This window comes from Muscardinus avellanarius, assembly GCF_963383645.1.
Source record: "Muscardinus avellanarius genome assembly, chromosome: 5".
Taxonomy (NCBI): Eukaryota; Metazoa; Chordata; class Mammalia; order Rodentia; family Gliridae; genus Muscardinus; species Muscardinus avellanarius.
In genome coordinates this window covers 57,861,318-57,869,117 of record NC_137790.1, presented here as the reverse complement: position 1 = coordinate 57,869,117, position 7,800 = coordinate 57,861,318, and positions in this window count along the sequence as shown.

Genomic DNA, 7,800 nt, shown 5'->3' with positions numbered 1-7,800 from the left:
GCTGCTAGGTTTGATTTCTCCTGAGTCTTCTGTCCTTGGCTTGCAGACAGATTGTCACCATCTCATTGTGTCCCCACATAATCTTACTTATAAGTACATGCATTCATGCTCTCTCTTCTTCCTCTTATGAGGACACCAGTGTTATTGAATATGGTTCCACTCTATCAACCTTGTTTTATCTAGGTAATAGTCTATTTTAAACCCCTGTTTCTAAATACAGGAACATTCTGAAATACTGGGGGTTAGGACTTTCACATATGAATTTGGGGGATGAACAATTTGCCCCATAACAATTCCTGTTAATTTTATATTCTTGCAGGCCTATAAGATACTGGTCTAGGAGCTGAACCAAGGTTCAGCACCTAAGAATAGACATGAAGGATTGACCTATGCTTGCGGGAGCCAGAGAGATGGGCTTGACAGAGGAATGTGGCTAACACTGGAATCTAAAGATATAAAGATTTATTTTTCATACATTTCTGCAACTGCCTCTGAGGCCAACTCCCTACTGCCATGAGGAGAAAGTGGGTTATAAAATGTAGGGTCTCCAGTAACACAGTTATAAACACTGACCACTGTCCTTCTGCCCTGCCAGCTGTATTTTTTCCTAATCAGCCTCAGAGTCAGGGCAAAGACTTCATGACAACTTAATGTGAAATATAATTTTGATCCAAGATAAATACACTTTTCATGTTTGTTCTAAAAGACTCTACAATGAAGAAATTAGAATGGTTCTTTCCTTCCCAGAACTAGGGCCCCATTTCATGTGAGTGAGCTTAACAGGGAAAGTGCTGGTGAGAGCAGTTCAACTGTCCAACCAATAAGTCTTGAAGCTTGAAACAACAGAAATTTATTTTTGCCCAAGTTGTAGTCCAATATGGGACAGAATTAAAAGCGAGACACTATTCAAACTCATTCTAGAAGCCAAGTTTCTTCTACCTTGTGAGACCGTGGATGGGGAAGAAAGATTGTGGGCTCACACAAGTAGAAACTGTATGAATGAGGCTTGGACTGGAGCCACTTAACTATGAGCCAGAAGTAGTTACATGGTCCACAACTATCTGTAAGAGGGTTGGGAAATGAAAATTGCCATGAGTTCCCTCAGTTTTTTTCATGGCTTTTCTGAACACAGAACTATTGAATGAGCTTTAGTCAGTCTACGAATATGGTCTCAGCAAAATGATGTTTGGGTTCTTACAAAGAAGTATTAACATAATTTAAAATCACATAGCAATTAGTCTTCTCAAGCTCTGAGAGAAAGAGAGAGAGAGAGAGAGAGAGAGAGAGAGAGAGAGAGAGAGAGGAAGAAGAAGAAGAAGAAGAAGAAGAAGAAGAAGAAGAAGAAGAAGAAGAAGAAGAGAAAAAGAGAGAGAGAGAGAGAAACCCATGCTATTGTAAAAGAGTGTCTATAAGCCATTAGAAGAGTATTGCTGGATCTCAGGACTTGTTCCAACTTTGATAACTCCTCTTTGCACAATTCAGGCATTTTTAGCATTAAAAGAAGTATAAGAGTACCCTTTTTCATCATTAGACACTCTCAGAAACCCAGGTATTTGCCCTAGATTATCCTTTAGGGGATATCAATTAAGGGTAGGGCTTCTCCACAGAAACGTTGAGAAGACACTTATGCTTCCTTGGTTTGGGAGTGAAGGACTGGTTTGAAAATGTTCGTTTGTTATGATAGATATAGACTCATCAGCCTAACTCTTCACTCTCTCTTTTTTAAAGGAAAATTCTTAAGACTCATGCTATAATTCAAAATAATCCACCAAAGGCTCATGACATTATGAGGAGGCAGTGGGCCTAGTGGAAGAAAGTTAGGTCATTAAAAATATGCCCATACACTTGGGGTTCCTTGCACTTTCTTGCCTCCTGGCTGTCATGAAGTAAGCAGTACCTCCACCGCATGTTCCCACTATGATGGGCTGTGCTGCCCCATTCCCAGAACATAAGGGCCAAGCAACTGTGGACTGAAACTTTGAGCCAAAATAAACATTTTTCTTATAAATTGATTTATCTTGGATATTTATTACAGCAACAGAAATCTGACTAATATAGAAAAAAAATTTATACCAGAAGTGGGGCTGTCACTATAACTATTCCTGTAGTAACAATACCTACTGCTGTAACTATATTTTGGAATTGCTTTGCAGGAGAAATTTGAAAATGTTTGGAGAAGACAGCTAGAGAAAGAACAGAGTGCCATAAAGGGAGCTTTATGGATAATTCTAGTGAAAGTTCAGAAGACTGATAAGAAAATAGATAATAAATGGTGTCCCAATGAGGTTTCAAATGGAAATATGGAGTCTTTTGGAAATTGGATTAAAGGCCACCATATTTATACTATGACAGAGAACTCGAGTGTGTGTGTGTGTGTGTGAATTTATCTATGCCTCAAGACTTTATGGGAGGCTGAGTTTAAAGGTGATGAATTAATTACTCTGGTGGAGGGTATTTCAAGGTAGCACAGCATTCAAGTAGTGGAATGGGAATTACTGGCTACTTTTATCTAGATTTACAATGAGAATCAGAAGTATAAAGCAGAGTAGAAAGATTTGAAAAAGTTTCATATTAGCCATAAAAGAAATGCATGCAAAATTCCAGCCAAGGAGGGTATTGTTGCTAAAGAAATTAGTGCTGTTATAAAGAAGCTGTGTACTTTGTACCAGGATAGTAGTAAAGATACCTTGAGGACATCTCAGAAATCTAAGATCTCATTGCAGGCTCAAAGATGTAAAGTGTAAACTTATTATAAAGGTATTCCTTTGATAAGAGAGGTCTCGTGTTCCTTGTTTGCAAGGGCTTCCTAGAGTCATTGTTTTCCTAGGATTGGCCTTCCTGTGTCAGCTCTCTGGGCACTCAGAAGCCACTGCAGCTTCCAGTGGACCAAGTATACCTCACACTGACAGCAGACCTTGACATCCTCCACATGACACTGGTATGGCAGGCATGCAGAATGTAAGGTCATTGAGGTTTCCACTGAGACTTTAAAAACCTGGGAGGTCAACGATGGTGTGGCGGGGTCAGAATCCTTGCAAGCAGCCCCAACAAGGCCATCCATAAAGCTGTGAGACTGGAGCTAAAGCTGAAAGGATGACACCAGGAACTAGAGATGCCAGAACTTGTAATGCCTGCTAAAGGAATCTGCAGCCACTAAGCACAGCTAGCCCGAGTGGATGGCCAGGTGTGCTGAAGCCAGGAAGGCTATAAGGATAGGGCTGTCCAAGCCCTTCGGAACTCACAGCACTGTCACACACAGAGCTAGAAAATGTAGTAGAAGCTGCTAGTGTTTGGTGTTGCTCTGACCCAAATCCCCTAATTATTTTCCTATTCTTTCCTTTTAGAATAGAAATGCTTAACCTGTTCCATTGTAACTTGGAAATATGTCATTGTATTTTGTTTCTTACAGGGATCTTCAGTAAAATTTGCCATAAATCTCACAGGAGACCTTGGACTTGGATTTTTGAGCAATGCTTGAATTGTTAAGATTATGTGGACCCCTGGAGATAAACTGAATCAATTTTGCATTATAAGATAAACATGAACTTTTGGGGAACAATGGGAGAATTCTATGGTTTACAAGTGATCTCCAGAGGCCGATATGTTAAAGCCATGGTCACCAGCCAGTGGTGCTACTGAAAAGTGGGGAAGCGTTAAGATGTGGGGCCTAGTGGAGAGATCTTATGTCATTGGGGACATGCCCTTGAAGGGGATATTGTAACCCAAACTCTTGGGGTTTTTTCTGTTTTTCTTTTTTATCTCCAGGTAACACCAGGTGAGCAGCTTTTCTAGCACACACTCTTGTCATGTTGTGTGTGCTGCCACAGGCCCAACGCAACAGGGTCAAGCAACAATGGAATAAAAACTTTGGAATTGTGGACCAAAAATAAACCTTTTCTATTTGTAAGTGGAATTATCTCACACATTTGTTATAGCAATTGAAAGCTGACTAACACAACTCATTTTGTTAATTGCCTAGAATTTTTCTTGAATTTTAATTTTTTCCATTTCCTAAACTGTTGTGAACACAGCGGGCAACTTTTCTTAGTGTGATATTTTCCCCCTGAATGTTATTCTAAAATTAGGAAGAAACAGCAGTGTGTTATTGACTCCCTGCAGTCTAGTCTGGATTCTGAATCTAGGAACAGAATTGAAGCGACCAAATAGAAGAAGATGGAAGGGGACCTCAAAGAGATAAAACTTCAGCTTCACTGTAGCAATGGGCAGGAGTTTGAGATAATCAGTTCCCTGGGCCAGCTTCAGCATCAAGTGAAGGCTTTTTCATACTGTAATATGGGGTAAAGGTAGAAATGCTCCTACATACAGGAGGAAACTAATCAATAGATTGTACTGAATAATAAAGGCAGGGGCAGCAAATTTCGTTCTTCAAGAAAATGGATACATTCTTGATTAAAATAGGTGGAGCTCTGCTCAGAGCATGTCTGCTCAGGTATGCATCTTATGTTGAGCAGTAAGGTCCACATTCAGGCCCAGGCTTTCTCTCATAGGGACTGCAAGGGCAGCTGGATGATACCTGAACAATGACCTGAAAGAGCGAGTGGCTGTGGCTGAGCGACAGAGCTCTCTTCTTGAGTCTGAACTAGAGGAACTGATTGAGGCCTTTGCAGGAGCTGACAGAGTGTAGGCACAGGCTGGTGGATTAAAAAGCTCCTGGAGGCCACAGAAAGAATCAGTCTCTTCCATACCCCAGTGGAGTCTAAAATCTTGGGCAGGTGGTTGAAAACAGCAGTTCCTATACTGGATCAGCCAGTTCCTATACTGGATCAGTCCTGGGCATGGTACAAGAAGCCTAAGAGAGACTGTGAGGCAGAGCAGTGCTCACACTCTTCACTCCAGTGTTGCATGCTATAAGCCACAAATCAAGTGTTTGCAGGGCTGTTCTCCCTCTGAAACCCATAGGATAATCCTTCATTGCCTCTTCTTAGCTTCTGGTGGTTTATGGGAATCTTTGGCATTCCTCAGCTTGGTACATCCCTCCAGTCCTTTGCCTGCATGTGACATTCTCCCTTTAAGTTCACCTCATCTTCCCTCTGTGAGGGTCTGTATTTGTTGTAGTTTCCTTTTTTCATATACCAGTTTAATGGGGTAGGGCCTGCCCAATAACGGTCATTTTTCACTTGTTTTTTTTAACTTGATTACTTCTTTCAAGATCTTATTTCCAAATGAGGTTACATTCTGAGAAACTGAAAGTTAGGACTACAACATATTTGCAGAGAGAAGGAAAATAAAAATTAACCCATAACACTAAGCTTTTTGCCAGAATATTGGACTGTCAAAAATCCATAGCCAGGATGGTGGAGAAAGAATAATAGACATCTCTTTGTGTCCGAGAATTATTTGCCTGGGATCCCCAGCTTTCTTTAAGCCACGTGCTCTCCCAAATTCCAAGAGCTTTAAAAAAAAAAAGTTCCTGTCTCAGAGCCAAGAGATATCTAGAACTTCTGAATGGCTACTGATAGATATAAAAAGATGTCACTATTGTGGCTTCTCGTGTAAGGTTATATAATTAACACAAAGTGAAAACCTTAGATCCATCAGTGTTCGTGAATCAGGAGAAGCACTGTGGTCAGGACAGTGTGTATAGTAAATGGGTCATGCAATATGCACTTTTAGGGTACTCATCAACACCCCAATAAGTAATCCTGGTATAAATATAAATTGTCTCCACTGTCATTAAAGAGAAAAGACCTAAGTAAACAGCTCTAGTGCACGGATAGATATCAGTTGGACGATAGAGGAAGCATACCCCCACAGAAGGCCTTCCCTGACAATCCTGTACTTAGGTATATCTACATCATTCTGCGTCTGAATCTTGAAAGCTATTGAAGAATCAGCCATGTGAGAGAAAGTCAGGAAGAGGATTGGGGGAGAGGGAATTTGGGGTTTTAAGGTAAATCCACATAGTAGAGCATACAATGGGTAGGAGCGCTGAGCAGAAATGATGCTAAGACAGTCAGGGCCAGGTCACCAGGGACCATAAGTCTGAGGAATTTTGATGGAGTCAGAATTTTATCTGCAGGAAATTTGAGTAGCTGAGAGTGAAGTTATAAGACTTACAATTTAGGAATTTTACTCTGGTGTGAAGGATAGATTAAAGCAACTAGACAGGATTTTTATGCTTTGAGGTATTTAGAAACACCTGTGGGGTCATTTTAATTGCCACAGTGAATGGAATTTGCCACTATCATTTAGTATCAGGTTTGAGAGATAAAACCCCTTTGAAGTGCAGTATCATCCCATATCAAAAAGAACTGTTCTTTATTGTGCCTCCAGTAATAAATACTGGTTAAAATAACATGTAAACTGGAAATGGCCCTGGTGAAAGGTGTCACAATTAGTTTGTGCCTATAGTTTGACTTTCATGTCTATGTGCAGGATATAATTTCTTTTGGGTACCACAGGGTATAGAACAGATAGGCTGCAGGTTATGCATAATTCTCAGCAGGGTAACTCACTTGAACATTTTCTTTCTCCAGCAAGAAAGCTTATATAAATACAATGAGTTGGGTTATCATGAAGTGGAATATTGAGCTTGAGTCTCAATGTGATGGAAAACTGCTGGTAAGGGGGCGAGGGAGGGAGGGAGGGAGGGAGAGAGAGAGAGAGAGAGAGAGAGAGAGAGAGAGAGAGAGAGAATGAATATCAACCAGAGGGAAATAGACAAAGAGAGGAGGAAAGGATAAAGGATCTGGGGGGAAATAAAAGTAGATGAGGCTTTGGAGACCTTGTCTGTAGGGCAGATTTTTATGAAACTTTGGTTCTTAAGAGTCATTACTAGTAAGACTGGGCATGCCCTTAATCCAAGTACTTGGGAGACTGAGGCAGGGGTATAACAGGTTCAAAGCCAGCCTCAGCAATTTAGCAAGGCTCGCAGCAACTTAGTGAGACCCTGTTTCAAAATAAAAATAAAATAGGCCTGAGGGTGTAGCTCAGAGGTAGAATGGTCCTGGGTTTAACCCCCAGTACCACAAAAAAAAAGCAAGCAAGCAAGCAAGCAAGCAAAAAAAGAAAGAGAGGGAGAGAGAGAGAGAGGAAGAGGAAGGAAGGAAGGAAGGAAGAAGGGAAGGAAGGAAGGAAGGAAGGAAGGAAGGAAGGAAGGAAGGAAGGAAGGAAGGAAGTTGTTACTACAAATTTCTAAACCTCAGCTTTCACTGCAAACCTACTGAATCAGAAGCTCTGCAATGGGACTTAGGGATCACAAGAGTCCTTAGGTGCTTCTCCTGAATAGAATATGAATACTCTTTGACCAGTGCTGGTCTAAGTGATATTTATATTGCCCCCACCAAGGATCTCCTGCTTAGAACAAACGTGAAGACAAATTTATCTTTGGCTGATGACGTTTCCCCCCCACCCCGCCTTTTAAACCTGAGCTATACCAGTAAAGAAGCCCTTTCTGCACAATACTCCCTCACCTGTCTTCTCTTAAGACAAACAAGCAAACAAAACAAAAGAACTCATCAGAGAGCATTCAGTTTGTAGAAGTTTTAACATCCTCTCCCTAACCGATTTTAAGTGATTCTTTGTGCAAACATATCAGAGTGTTTATCTGTGTCTTCTTTTACAAAGAAAGATTTCCTATGGAGTTATGTGCAGAAAGCATCCAGAAAACACTCCAGGAAAATATGTTTCCTCCCCTCCTACCACACCTACAGCAATGAAAATCCTAAGTGCACAGGGCCTGGCTCTTCATGGAACATGGGCGCTAGTCTCTGTGGTGCTTGCTTCTTTGCAGGGGCCAGGCAGAACTTACTTGGCTGGAATATTTTTATATTTGCCAAG